This window comes from Ictalurus furcatus, chromosome 1 (genome assembly GCF_023375685.1).
Source record: "Ictalurus furcatus strain D&B chromosome 1, Billie_1.0, whole genome shotgun sequence".
Taxonomy (NCBI): domain Eukaryota; kingdom Metazoa; phylum Chordata; class Actinopteri; order Siluriformes; family Ictaluridae; genus Ictalurus; species Ictalurus furcatus.
Genome location: NC_071255.1, coordinates 36,198,680 through 36,214,208, shown reverse-complemented (window position 1 = coordinate 36,214,208; position 15,529 = coordinate 36,198,680). Strand labels below are relative to the sequence as shown.

Sequence of the window (15,529 nt, the reverse complement as noted above, 5' to 3'; positions counted from 1 at the left end):
GTCTGTAACCGGAGATAAAGGAATGTCCTGCGCGCGCCGCATTCAGTGACTATTAAGACTCACTCGACTGATTCGACTCTTTCGAACACACCTATTGGAGTGAGTCGAAGCATGTGATTCATTTGATTCAGAGAACTAACGGTTTTTTTGTTGTTGTTTTGTTTGTTGTTGTTGTTGTTTTGTTTTTTAAATCGCCTAGCCTGCTCACGTGACAATTAAAATCCCGACAAGATTCAACGGTCCCCTAACATCAACGGGCGCCATTTTCTGTGTGATTCCCAATGACATGAATGAAAATAACTCTATATAAAAACTATAAAAGTGTTTCGTAATCCTGGTCTTGGAGAATCACCGCTCTGAACATTTCACCTGATCTCAGCTCATTGCCAAGCTTGAACTGGGAGTGTTCGAAGAGAGAAAACACCCAAATGTGGACGCTTGTTCTACTCCAGAACCAGGACTCAGAAACACGGGCCTATATAATGTCCATGTGAACTTTACACAGCCCATTTGTTAGTGTGTGTTCATGCACATAGCTCTAATGTGTCAATCTTTATCTACAGCTTCATGTAGGCTCGTCGTTCTTACATTTAATAAGTTATTTAATACCATTCGTGTGCTAACCGAGAACCTAGCTAAGCTAAATAGAAAAAAAAATACAAGCCTTAAATAAACCTATTATCATTTTACTTAGTCCAGATGTTTTCTTTCTATCATATCATTTTCAATTCTTGTACCATTTGGTGATTTTTTTTTTCTTAATTGGTGTTTTCATTAGGAATCGATCTGCATTTAAATCAGTTCGTATAAACTGTGAAACTATCGACCTAACAAACAATCAGCTGCCATGTGCACATGGATAACCAAAACTCATGGAAATAATGTTTTATTATTTAAACTTTTTGGTAGCCCAACACGAAACTTCCCCAAAACAAAATCTCCATCATGCCCCAATGTTCCCTGCTACGCTACAATTCTTAACGCACGCCTATACTGCTAAAATCACCTGCAGCTCACGTGAAAATCATCTTTTCCTTGACGGACGAGTGGTGGTCTGTTTAGTTAAGAATGGTCGCTATGAGCTCTCCTAGTGCATGTAGTTCTATACATTCAAAAATCACTTACAGCTTAATAAAATGGAAAATTTATAAGCTATAAATGTTTCCCATGCTACAGCGGGGGGGAAATAAGTACTGGACGCGTCAACATTTTTTTTTTCAGTAAATACATTTCCAATGAGGTTATTCACATGAAATTGTCACCAGATATCAGGATTAACTCAAGAAATCTGAAAATATAAAGAATTCACAACATTAAAGTCCATAAATGAAGTTATGTGTAATAAAGTAGAATGACACGGGAATTTCTTGAGCTAATCCTGATGTCTGGTGAAAATTTCATGTGAATAGCCTGATTGGAAATGTATTTACTGAAAAAAAAATGTTGACGCGTTCGATACGTATTTCCCCCGCTGTAGCATGCGAAACGTTCATTTCAGAGTAGCAGTAACCTATAAACTTGCCAAAATTTCCCCCACTGTATGTAAAGGGAAACTGTTAAATAATTTAAATGTTTGTTTACATTTCTGAATTTTATATAGATTCGATTATTTTACAGATAGATCTGGTTGAAATAGGAGCTGCCACCTTTAGTCCCAACTTCAGGTTGGACTGACTTTATAATGTTTAACTCGTCAAAACTGTGTTAGTTTTTGTGTGTATGTAATTCAGTTTTTTTTAAAAAAGAAAGTTTTATTTGTTTCTGCCTATGAATCGATTTTAAATAGACTCATTAAAAAGAAGCACTCTACTTAGCCAACTTACACAGGAATAACAGAAAAAGAGAAAAACTGCTGATTAGTTCATATCTGATAATTGACACTCACAGCTGAGTCACTTCAAAAGAGTCATTTAAAAAGATCCATTGCTTTTCATAATCCATTTAAACATGAATTCTCCAATAGCATACATAGGTATACTGTATACAATTGAAAAGAAAAACTTTCTCTTCATTCCTGCCTATGGACCGAATCTAAATTTACTTACAGGGTTCCCACTCCAAGTCACATGTAAAATTCCATGATTTTCCCCTGACTTTCCCTGACCAAAATCTACAAACTACAATCAAATTTACAAACAAAATTCCCTGACTTTCCATGACTGGAATAGGCATTATTAAATTTCCATGACATTCCAGAAATTCCATGACCCGTGGGAACCCTGGACTTCCTAAAAGAATCACTGCACTCAACCGAAAGAGTCGATTCGTTTCTTTCACAAATTAGTTTCTTAAAAAGATTCATGCAAAAAGAACCATTATTTTTTTTTCATAGGTTCTGTGAAAGTAAAACTGTCCAATATCATGAATAGGCATATATTCTTAAAACTAAACGAACGAATCGAATTTAAATCGACTCACTGAACAGAATCACTAAACCCAACCAACCTGCATAGAAGCAAGGTCCCAAAAAGAGTTGACTTGTTCGTACCTCTTAAGCAACTCTCGCGACTGTGACACTTAAAAAGAGTGGTTTAGAAAGAACCATTACTTGTCTAAAAGTAAACTGTCCTAAATCCCAAATCGCTGTATACCTTAAACAAAACGTTATATTACTTTCCTGCCTACGAATCAATTTGAAATCGAATCACTACTACTCATGATATTGGACAGTTTAGTTGTTTTACACAGCCTATTGTAAGTAATGTTTTTTTTTAATCGACTCTTTATGTGACACAGTTGCAAGAGTTGATTCTCAGGTGAGAACAAATCAAATCAAGTTTGTTTATTTTATTTTAATTGTAGACGCCAATTCATTATACCGGATGTGTACACATCCTAAGAAAAGTAAAGGTTCTTTCCGAGTGGCGAAGGTTGATTTAGAGGTACAAAGGAATCGACTCTTTTTGAACCTTTTTTCTATGCAAGTCGTTAGTGTGTCGATTCAGAGGCATAAACGAACAAAGTTTTTTTTTTTTATATTGTAATTAAACCTTACATGCTTATTCACGACATATGTTTGTACAACTACTTAAACTGACTAATATGTAAAAGCCTTTTCTTTTTAAGTGACACCGCTGTGAGAGTCGATTCTTTGGTGCGAACGAATCGACTCTTTACTATCTATTCAAGTTTTTATTTTAATGATACATGTCTATTCGTAGTATGTTCGCCTCACACCTCCAGGGTCGGGGGTACGATTCCCACCGTGGCCCTGTGTGTGCGGAGTTTGCATGTTCTCCCCGTGCTGCGGGGGTTTCCTCCGGGTACTCCGGTTTCCTCCCCCAGTCCAAACACATGCATGGTAGTCTGATTGGCGTGTCTAAAGTGTCCGTAGTGTATGAATGGGTGTGTGAGTGTGTGTGTGATTGTGCCCTGTGATGGATTGGCACCCTGTCCAGGGTGTACCCCGCCTTGTGCCCCATGCTCCCTGGGATAGGCTCCAGGTTCCCCGTGACCCTGAAAAGGATAAAGCGGTATAGAAGATGGATGGATGGATGGATGGATGTCTATTCGTGTCTACTCATTATATTGGACAGGTTAGTTTTACACAGCCTATTATGGATAATGGTTCTTTTTGAATGACTCTATTCTCAACTCTTTCCTATCTATGCATGTTTTTCTTTTTATTTTATTTTTAATGCCAGTTAATGATCCTGGCCAGTTTACTTGTACACAGCCTGTGATAAGTAATGGTTCTTTTTGTTGTCTGTACTTCTGAATCGACTCTTTTACATACGGTATAGGCTAGACATGCAGCAGCCTATTTAGCAATTATAAACTTGCATAGATAGGAAAGATTCGATTCGTGAGAATCATGAGAATCGACTCTGGCGACCGGGTGACTTAAAAAGAGTCGTTTAGAAATGAGGCATTACTTACAATAGGCTGTGTAAAAGTTAAACTGTCCGATATCACGAACAGGCTTATATAATGAAAACTTAAAAAACTTGCAAAAAGCCGATTCGTTCGCACGTGAGAATCGACTCGTGGCGTAAAAAGAGTAATTCAAAATAGAATCGATTCGAAGGTGAATCGCTCGTAAGCGTAATGGGATGGGTAGGGTCTGTGTGTGTGTGTGTGTGTGTGTGTGTGTGTGTGTGTGTGAGAGAGAGAGAGAGAGAGAGTGTGTGCGCACGCTCGCACGCGCGCGCGCGCACGGATGGATGGATGTGGATGAATGTGGATGTGACGGAGGGAGAAGATTCAGATTCAGATTCCCACATCCTCGGCACAAAACCGGGAGCTCGCGCCGGTGCGGATTCGCGTCTCGCCGAGAAATAAAAGGCATACACACACACACACACACACACGCACGCACGCACGCACACACACACGCACGCACACACACACACATAAACACACGCATACACACACACAAACACACACACACACACACAAACACACGCGCGCGCGCGGTCCGGGAGTGCGTTTCTGCAGTGCAGGACTCTCTCTTTCTTTCTTTCTCTTTACTCATTTTGGAACCGGGCTTTTTTTTTTTTTTGCTTTTATTTTTGGCTCTATTTATGGATGTTCAAAGTGGAGATTGAGGAATTGATCAGAGGACAACGCAGCCGCGAGAGACTCAACTTTCACACGGACGGGGTTTTTATTTATTTATTTATTTTTCTGTCTGCGGTGGCACGAGCGCAAAAAAAAAGAAAAACAAACAACCGGGGGATGTGATTTGGTGGGACCCTTTAAAGTGCACAGCAGTTCCCTTTTTCCTCTACCTCCTCCTCCTCTTCTTCTTCTTCTTCTTCTTCTTTTTGTGTGAAACAAACAAACAACAACAGCAAAAAAAAGAGAGAGAGATCAGATCCGCATCCGGCATGTCCAGCTTGGATTGACGCGATATCGGACATTCATCTCTGTCTGTCTCTCTCCTTTCTTTTCTTTTCTTTTCTTTTTTTTTTTTTTTTTTTTTAAATTAGTCAGCTCGTTTCAGCTCGGTCGGAGGGAGGGGGGTGTTGGTCATCAACTTTAGGGTGATGCTTCCTGCCCTGCATGTGTGTGTGCGCGTGCTTTCGGAGTGTGTGTTTTTCCCCCCTCGACCTCCTCGCGCTGAGCTTTAACAGAGCAGCCTGCTCCTTCTTTCCTTCAACTTGTTGCACTCTTTTATCATCATCATCATCATTATTCTTAATAATAATAATAATAATTAACACAGAGGAGAATCCTGCAAAAAGCGCAATAATGTGAGTATTTGCACCTGTCCTGTACTGCATGTGTGTGTCTGTGTGTGTGTGTGTGTGTGTGAGAGAGAGAGAGAGAGAGAGAGAGAGAGAGAGCGTGTGTGTGTGTGTGTGTGTGTGTGTGTGTGTGTGTGTTTATGGTTTTTTACGTGTGTGCACGCTTTATTTTACGCACTTTACGCACACCAGTCGGATAAATGACTCGCACGTAAAAACCAAATAAAACAGCAGCAATAAAACCCTCGTTCTGTGTAGCAGTGATGATGCGAGTCTCAGCCACATCCCGAGATGTTGAATTAACACCTACAGTGACAGATTAACTCTTACAGCGCTGAGTTAACACTCACACGGCAGACCTACAGCTCTTAGTTTTCACTCTGCATCTACACAAGACTTAACCTTATCCACACCTAAACACCGCCAATTAACACCTACTCACATCATCCCATATCATCTCACATCATCTCAGATCATCTCACATCATCCCATATCATCTCACATCATCTCACATCATCTCACATCTCACATCATCCCACATCATCCCACATCATCTCACATAATCTCACATAATCTCACATCATCTCACATCATCTCACATCTCACATCATCTCACATCATCTCAGATCATCCCACATCATCTCACATCATCTCACATAATCTCACATCTCACATCATCTCACATCATCTCACATCATCTCACATCATCCCACATCATCTCACATCATCTCACATAATCTCACATCATCCCACATCATCTCAGATCATCTCACATCCCACATCATCTCAGATCATCTCACATCTCACATCATCTCAGATCATCCCACATCATCTCAGATCATCTCAGATCTCACATCATCCCACATCATCTCAGATCATCTCACATCATCTCACATCATCTCAGATGATCCCACATCATCTCACATCATCCCACATCATCTTATATCATCTTATATCATCTCAGATCATCCCACATCATCTTATATCATCTTATATCATCTCAGATCATCCCACATCATCTCACATCATCCCACATCATCTTATATCATCTTATATCATCTCAGATCATCCCACATCATCTTATATCATCTTATATCATCTCAGATCATCCCACATCATCTCAGATCATCTCACATCATCCCACATCATCCCACATCATCTTATATCATTTTACATCATCTCAGATCATCCCACATCATCCCACATCATCTCAGATCATCCCACATCATCCCACATCATCTCACATCATCCCACATCATCTCAGATCATCCCACATCATCTCACATCATCTCAGATCATCTTATATCATCTTACTGGTGTTTTGACACACCTTCCCAAAGAGATTTTCAAATGTGATAAGAATCAAACTAACACTGTGTTAACTCTGTAGCCTGTAGGTGTGTGTGTGTGTGTGTGTGTGTGTGTGTGTGTGTGTGTGTGTTAAACCAACACTGTAGGTGTTAACTTAAACGTGTCAGTTTGAGATTTATTGCTATTATGTGCGTTCCTTTAATCCCCAGAGTGCAGTTTCAGGGATCTGGGTATGACCTGAACACTCAGTCTCAACAATAGCTGTTAATTAAACATGAAAACCGTTCATTAAGAACAATAGTGTTAATGAAATGCACAGGAAGAGTCATTTTAACGATTTAAAGGTGTGACCCGAACACGATCAGTTCCACACAAGAGCTGTTAGTTAATAAGGCGAGTGCGTGTTCATTTAATAGCGATTTCGATCGTGTAGGCATGAACACTGAGCAGTGTTGATTCTATATGAAGTCCATTAATCCTGTTCTGCAGGTTTGAACGTGACACGTACGACACGTGAGTGTGCGTTAAAGCGGCGTCCGTCTAGGTGTCGATTCAATACGAAAAGGGTCATCTCGGAGGTCTAGGTATGACCTGAGCACTCCATAGCTGTTAATGAAACATTATTCCCGTTTAAATGTTCAGTGAAGGTGTTTATTTCTACTCGGTTCCAACGCAACACTAACGCTGCTGCAAGACTGAACACCTGGATGAGTGTGGATTAACGCACGAGTGCTGGATTAACGCTGGAATACTGTCGATGTGATGAACTGTGTTAAACACCGTGTTAATTCAGAGCCCTGTTTGCTGCGAGAGCTAAATGGGAATGATTAAGAATAACGTTAACGGTGTTCATGCGACATTTCAGTCAGGATCGTGTGTGTGTGTGTGTGTGTGTGTGTGTGTGTGTGTGGAAGTGGCTTCAGCACTGTGTTAATTAGGTGTTAACACTCAGCACTGCACGTGCATGGAAACTTTTCTATTCTCCACTAAACCCCGTGGCTGTGTATTAAATCCACACCTCGTGTTAACGTTAGGATTTTAGTGCGCAGACTAAATGCTACGGTTCCAAATATGGCATTTCTTCATCGTTGGACGATTCGAGGTCGATTTATTGTTGAATCTTCACACACGCACACACATGCCACGTCGGATCAGAATCAGATCAGAATCAGATCGGAATCGGTGCCGAAGCTAAAGTCTGATCCCTGAGAGACGTGCTGATGGGGGAAGGCGTCAATGCCGTGGACAGAGTCAGGGTCAGCGGTACGAAGCGCCCTCTAGTGGACGGGGTGACTGAGATAAAGCTGTGTCTACACACACACACACACACACACACACACACACACACACACACACACACTGGAATCATTTAGTAAAGCAAGAAAATGATCACGTCATCACTTCTGCTCAGTATACATGCGTAGATTTTATCACATTCTCACGATTACGTTAGTCACACCCGAGCTGTTTTTGTCTGTGTGTGTGTGTGTGTGTGTGTGTGTGTGATCACTCTGGAGTGAAAGCACAGCAAACGTTACACACTAATACTCACTAAACCTCCTGAACTCCAAAACAACCCTAGACACCTCGACACACTCTCTCTTCACTCTCTCTTCACTCTCTCCTCACTCTCTCCTCACTCTCTCCTCACTCTCTCTTCACTCTCTCCTCACTCTCTCCTCACTCTCTCTTCACTCTCTCCTCACTCTCTCTTCACTCTCTCTTCACTCTCTCTTCACTCTCTCTTCACTCTCTCCTCACTCTCTCTTCACTCTCTCCTCACTCTCTCTTCACTCTCTCCTCACTCTCTCCTCACTCTCTCTTCACTCTCTCTTCACTCTCTCTTCACTCTCTCTTCACTCTCTCCTCACTCTCTCCTCACTCTCTCTTCACTCTCTCCTCACTCTCTCCTCACTCTCTCTTCACTCTCTCCTCACTCTCTCCTCACTCTCTCTTCACTCTCTCCTCACTCTCTCCTCACTCTCTCTTCACTCTCCTCACTCTCTCCTCACTCTCTCTTCACTCTCCTCACTCTCTCCTCACTCTCTCCTCACTCTCTCCTCACTCTCTCTTCACTCTCTCCTCACTCTCTCCTCACTCTCTCTTCACTCTCCTCACTCTCTCCTCACTCTCTCTTCACTCTCTCTTCACTCTCTCCTCACTCTCTCCTCACTCTCTCTTCACTCTCTCCTCACTCTCTCCTCACTCTCTCTTCACTCCTCACTCTCTCTTCACTCTCTCCTCACTCTCTCTTCACTCTCTCTTCACGCCTCACTCTCTCCTCACTCTCTCTTCACTCTCTCCTCACTCTCTCTTCACTCTCTCTTCACTCTCTCCTCACTCTCTCCTCACTCTCTCTTCACTCCTCACTCTCTCTTCACTCTCTCCTCACTCTCTCTTCACTCTCTCTTCACTCTTTCCTCACTCTCTCCTCACCCTCTCTTCACTCTCTCTTCACTCTCTCTTCACGCCTCACTCTCTCTTCACTCTCTCTTCATTCCTCACTCTCTCTTCACTCTCTCTTCACGCCTCACTCTCTCCTCACTCTCTCTTCACTCTCTCCTCACTCTCTCCTCACTCTCTCTTCACTCTCTCCTCACTCTCTCCTCACTCTCTCTTATCTCCTCACTCTCTCTTCATGCTCTCCTCACTCTCTCTTCACTCTCTCTTCACTCTCTCTTCACTCTCTCCTCACTCTCTCTTCACTCTCTCCTCACTCTCTCTTCACTCTCTCCTCACTCTCTCTTCACTCCTCACTCTCTCTTCACTCTCTCTTCACTCCTCACTCTCTCCTCACTCTCTTCTCACTCTCTCTTCACTCCTCACTCTCTCTTCACTCTCTCTTCACTCCTCACTCTCTCTTCACTCTCTTCTCACTCTCTTCTCACTATCTCTTCACTCCTCACTCTCTCCTCACTCTCTCCTCACTCTCTCTTATCTCCTCACTCTCTCTTCACGCTCTCCTCACTCTCTCTTCAATCTCTCTTCACTCTCTCTTCACTCTCTCCTCACTCTCTCTTCACTCTCTCTTCATTCCTCACTCTCTCTTCACTCTCTCTTCACGCCTCACTCTCTCTTCATTCTCTCCTCACTCTCTCTTCACTCTCTCTTCACTCTCTCCTCACTCTCTCTTCACTCCTCACTCTCTCTTCACTCTCTCTTCACTCTCTCCTCACTCTCTCTTCACTCTCTCCTCACTCTCTCTTCACTCCTCACTCTCTCTTCACTCTCTCTTCACTCCTCACTCTCTCCTCACTCTCTTCTCACTCTCTCTTCACTCCTCACTCTCTCTTCACTCTCTCTTCACTCCTCACTCTCTCCGCACTCTCTCTTCACTCTCTCCTCACTCTCTCTTCACTCCTCACTCTCTCTTCACTCTCTCTTCACTCCTCACTCTCTCTTCACTCTCTTCTCACTCTCTTCTCACTATCTCTTCACTCCTCACTCTCTCCTCACTCTCTCTTCACTCTCTCTTCTCTCCTCACTCTCTCCTCACTCTCTCTTATCTCCTCACTCTCTCTTCACTCTCTCCTCACTCTCTCTTCACTCCTCACTCTCTCTTCACTCTCTCCTCACTCTCTCTTCACTCCTCACTCTCTCTTCACTCTCTCCTCACTCTCTCTTCACTCCCCAGTCTCTCCTCACTCTCTCTTCACTCCTCACTCTCTTCACTCTCTCTTCACTCCTCACTCCCTATTCACTCTCTCCTCACTCTCTCTTCACTCCCTCCTCACTCTCTCCTCACTCTCTCCTCACTCTCTCTTCACTCTCTCCTCACTCCCTATTCACTCTCTCATCACTCTCTCCTCACTCCATCCCCACTCCCTCCTCACTCCCTCCTCACTCTCTCCTCACTCTCTCCTCACTCCCTATTCACTCTCTCCTCACTCTCTCTTCACTCCCTCCTCACTCTCTCTTCACTCCCTCCTCACTCTCTCTTCACTCTCTCCTCACTCCCTCCTCACTCTCTCTTCACTTTCTCCTCACTCCCTCCTCACTCTCTCTTCACTCTCTCCTCACTCCCTATTCACTCTCTCCTCACTCTCTCCTCACTCTCTCCTCAGTCCCTATTCACTCTCTCCTCACTCTCTCCTCATTCCCTATTCACTCTCTCCTCACTCTCTCCTCATTCCCTATTCACTCTCTCCTCACTCTCTCCTCACTCCCTCTTCACTCTTTCTTCACTCTCTCCTCACTCTCTCCTCACTCCCTCTTCACTCTCTCTTCACTCCCTCTTCACTCTCTCCTCACTTAAAAGGCAGAAATATTCATAAATATTCAAATTCCCGTTTATGCAATTTTTAAATATTCATCTGTTTCTGAAATAGGAAAAAATATGCTGGATGAAATATGTGAAAAAATATACATGGGAATATTATTTATTAATATATATATTAGATATAATAACACATATATAAATAAGTAATAAATAATAAACAATATAATTAATAAATAAAAAATACATAAATAAATTTATCATGAATACAATTTCGTTGTAAAAATGCATTTATTTATTTATTTTGCTGTTGCTGCTTTCCTTCTGATTATTATTCATGATTTCATAACAAATTCATTCATTATTTTATTCACTAATTTTTATTGTTTATTACTTCTTTATTTAACGTATCTAATATATCGTTAATAACTGTTATTATTTTCATATATTTGTTTAGCATATTTCATCCGTCCTGAATGAATTTCTTACACTTTTCCTATTTCAGAAATAGCTGAATATTTAAATTGTATAAATTGGAATTTGAATATTTACAAATATTTATGTCTTATATGTCCATGCAATAATCATCATCTATGGATACATGTATGGGAATACTTTTCTCCAGCTTTTTAACCTCGGTTTTCTGTCACACACCACTATACACATGCACACGCACACACACACACACACACACACACCATGTATTATTTATTTAATGTGTTTTGAGAGATCTCCAGATGATCATTTTCTGTTTTGAAAATGCTTTGAACAAATCAGTGTGAGGCTTCACGAGTCTCTCTCTCTCTCAGTGTGTGTGTGTGTGTGTGTGTGTGTGAGAATCAGGCTGTTAACTGTTAAGGTGTAGCTGTATGACCCGGTGTTTGTATCTCATAACCTAGTGTAATCTGGGTTTTTTTCTTGAGTGTGTAACTATATAAAGGGAATCAGATTTGATCTGCTTACATTAGCATCAGTAATACACACACACACACACACACACACACACACACTTACAGCTGTGTTACACTGAAATCGTCCAGTATATGTGCTATCGGATTATGTTTAGTGAGTGTGAACATCAGCTGAGTGTGTGTGTGTGTGTGTGTGTGTGTGTGTGTGTGTCCTAACAGCTGGAGCCCCACTGTCATAACTCATATTAAACCAGGCGGCTACTTTCTGTTAAAGACTTTCCGAGACGCGATTAGTCGAAAATCTGATGGCGAGAGAAAAGAAAGCAAGTTGTCTTTAGCACTTTAGAGCATCGCTGCTTCTTAACACGCCGACTGACACAGACGTAGCGTGTTCCCTGGTAAACTACACACTCGGCTTTCTTCCCTGTCTTATTAAACCACCGCGTCGTTGTGCTGGAGGTCAGGTTTTATCCTGCGATACACACAGAGACACGGGTTTCAAATCTTTCCACTCCCGGCCCATTATAATAGTCGCATTCGAAACTGCAGCGACGTTTATTCATTCCGAAAGGTATGGCGGTTAATCATTTTACAGTGCCGTGCATAAGTATTCACCCCCTTTGGGTTATATATAATGAGTATGTCTCGTAATATGTTTGTAGGATTATTAAAGATGGCTGAAATGTTATTATTATTTTATTATTTTTAGTAGTAGTAGTATGTTGGAGCAGAGGGGATATCTATATCTGCAAAATTATTTGCCAGTAATCCATGTAAAGGTTGTGATTAAAGCCACAGGGGATGTTTATGAAACACACAAGTGTGCGAAAAGGTCTGAAAAGGCCCGGGATGAAAATCTGACCCGCGTTTGTGACTGTTACCGATTCCGAATAATAAAACGATGACTTAAAAAAAGGAGTAATTCCAGTTTTGAGCGAACGAATCCTCATCATTTCAGCTTGTATGAAGGGCATCGCGTTGATTTGCGCTTCACGTGATGAGCGTCTGTGTCCCGAGCAATAATAAATCATGATAATTGTATGTGGCGTGTTTTTGTATGTGTGCTCAGCAGTGTTGCATTTTGAGTAAATACTGTAGGAAGCAGAATCGACTTTTATCAGCTTTATTCCCCCCGAAGACGGAGTGTGTCAGTCTGTCTCGGGACGCTGGCTCTCGCACGGACTCCCCACGGGGATATTTTGAGTAGGACAGCGAAAACCGAAATGCCACAGCAGCCTTTTAGGAAAAGTGTTTTTAATAATGCAGGGTGTGTTCAAGAAGGACTGAGAGACGGAGAGAGAGAGAGAGAGAGAGAGAGAGAGAGAGAGAGAGAATAATGTCCTCATGCGGGATTTAAAGCTATGGGAAGGACAATAGGAATGATATATTTATTATTTTTATTATTATTACTCACAGGACAAACATCGTGACGTAAAATAACATAGAAACTTTGTAACCAGAACATGGTGGAAACCATAAATATATAATATATGGAATTAAACACACTTAGAGGAAATATGCCACTCTTTTGGGACTGTAGTAATGTCTCATAGCTTTGTAGAGAAATCCCACAATGCACCACTTTGGGTTAGCGTCCAGGTGATATAGCAGGTACGTACAGAATACCCATGATGCACGTTTGTAGGGAACAGGAAGTCTGGCACCATTTCAGTTGCTACACGCGTAACGAAGCCCAGATATGACATAATACACAAGTTGCCAGCCCGTTAGGTGCACCCTGCGTTCACGGAAATGGCACATTCCAACCGGTTATAAGTCACATGATCATGGGGTGTATGAAGATGCAGTATATAACGTGGAATATTTGTTAGAGTTTCCAGTTCATATCTAAAGCTAGCTCTGGGGAACAGTCTGATTTATACAGCATGGTCATGTGACTTATAACCGGTTGGAATGTACCATTTCTGTGAAGGTAGGGGGTTTATAATGCGTTTACGTGCAGAATGATTATATGTGACATATGATTTCTTTTTTCCTGTCTGTGCATGAACTATCACAGGGCAAAGGGAACTATCTATCTATCTATCTATCTATTGAAAGTCAGCTCCGTAATTATTGGCACCCTTTGCGGAGAGCTTCCCTGTGTTGACGAATGAAGGAAATTTGGCCTCAGATTTATAACCTGGTGGACAAATAAAATATAAATGGGAACATGCTTCAGTCATTTTGGTTCATGAGAGTTCAGGGTGATATCTGCGAAGTGGTATTTATGCGACTTTTGTTTTTCTTAGGAAAAAAAAAAAAAAGCAATTTCAATTATAGGTTAGATTTCTCTCATATTTTCAGTGTGAGATGAACCATGGGTGCCAATACTTCTGAAACTGAATCTCTCTGTCTCTCTCTCGCTTCCTCTCTTGCTCTCCCTGTCTCTCTCTGTAATAATACTATAGTAATTACATTGTTGTTCAGTAAGACAGGACTCAGTGATGATGACGATGATGATAAAACACGATTTGGAACACAGCCAGTCTGGCATTCAGAGCCATTAAAGGCATTAAAATAGCAGTAACAGGACGTTGTTGTGAGTTGTAAATGAAACACAGCCGGTGTAGTGATACCAAAGCAGTGTGCGATGTGTGTGAGCCACGTTTGGAATTAGCTTTAGCGTGTGTGTGTGTGTGTGTCTACCAGTGTGAGTATAGAGGAGTGTAGGAGTGTATAATGTGTTCATAAAGTTAATGTTAACCAGAAAATATCGTACTGTACCTTACAATAATCAGGAAGAATCAGTTTACTAACTCACTGTATAATCCGAGAGGATGTTAAATTAAGCACTGTATAAATAAATATAAATCACTCTGATGGAATAATCACGCATTAAACTGTAAGGATAAATTTTATTTCTAAGAACAGTCTAATATTATTAAGCCCCGCCTCCTTTCTTATTTAAATGGTTGAATATTAACAAAGCGTCTGTGATAAAATAATGTTTATGCTTTTTATATTTACACATCAGTCTATAGACATTTGCTGTGAAAATGAATTCTGTGTAAAAGCTCTTATAAGTGTGTATAATATGTGCAAATTGGGTAAATATGTCTGACTTGTATCTTTAAACTGAGTTGATGCTGACCTCGCTCGCACTGAACCTGTGAAACATTTACAGGTAGTCTGATTGCAACAGTGTGGTGGGAACTGTGGTCTGATTGGTTACAGTGGTATTGGGGATGGGAACTGTGGTCTGATTGGTTACAGTGGTATTGGGGATGGGAGTGTGGTCTGATTGGTTACAGTGGTATTGGGGATGGGAGTGTGGTCTGATTGGTTACAGTTGTATTGGGGATGGGAGTGTGGTCTGATTGGTTACAGTGGTATTGGGGATGGGAGTGTGGTCTGATTGGTTACAGTGGTATTGGGGATGGGAGTGTGGTCTGATTGGTTACAGTTGTATTGGGTATGGGAGTGTGGTCTGATTGGTTACAGTGTGTTATTGGGTATGTGAACTGTGGTCTGATTGGTTACAGTGGTATTGGGATGGGAGTGTGGTCTGATTGGTTACAGTGGTATTGGGTATGGGAGTGTGGTCTGATTGGTTACAGTGGTATTGGGGATGGGAGTGTGGTCTGATTGGTTACAGTGGTATTGGGTATGGGAGTGTGGTCTGATTGGTTACAGTGGTATTGGGGATGGGAGTGTGGTCTGATTGGTTACAGTGGTATTGGGGATGGGAGTGTGGTCTGATTGGTTACAGTGGTATTGGGTATGGGAGTGTGGTCTGATTGGTTACAGTGGTATTGGGTATGGGAGTGTGGTCTGATTGGTTACAGTGGTATTGGGGATGGGAGTGTGGTCTGATTGGTTACAGTGGTATTGGGTATGGGAGTGTGGTCTGATTGGTTACAGTGGTATTGGGGATGGGAGTGTGGTCTGATTGGTTACAG

The 15,529-nt window shown here is 41.7% G+C and overlaps 1 protein-coding gene across 3 annotated transcripts in view; it reads left to right on the top strand.

Moving 5' to 3' along the window:
* Positions 1 to 4,305: 4,305 nt before the first annotated feature.
* The window catches only part of ntng1a (netrin g1a), a 185,063-nt gene continuing 173,839 nt past the window's right edge, over positions 4,306 to 15,529 (top strand). For 2 of the 3 annotated variants that reach the window (XM_053622034.1, XM_053621951.1), the window contains exon 1: positions 4,306 to 5,195. The gene's annotated coding sequence lies outside the window, so the exon portion shown is untranslated. The remainder of the gene's footprint in view (positions 5,196 to 15,529) is intronic. The other variant, XM_053622117.1, reaches the window with a different exon arrangement.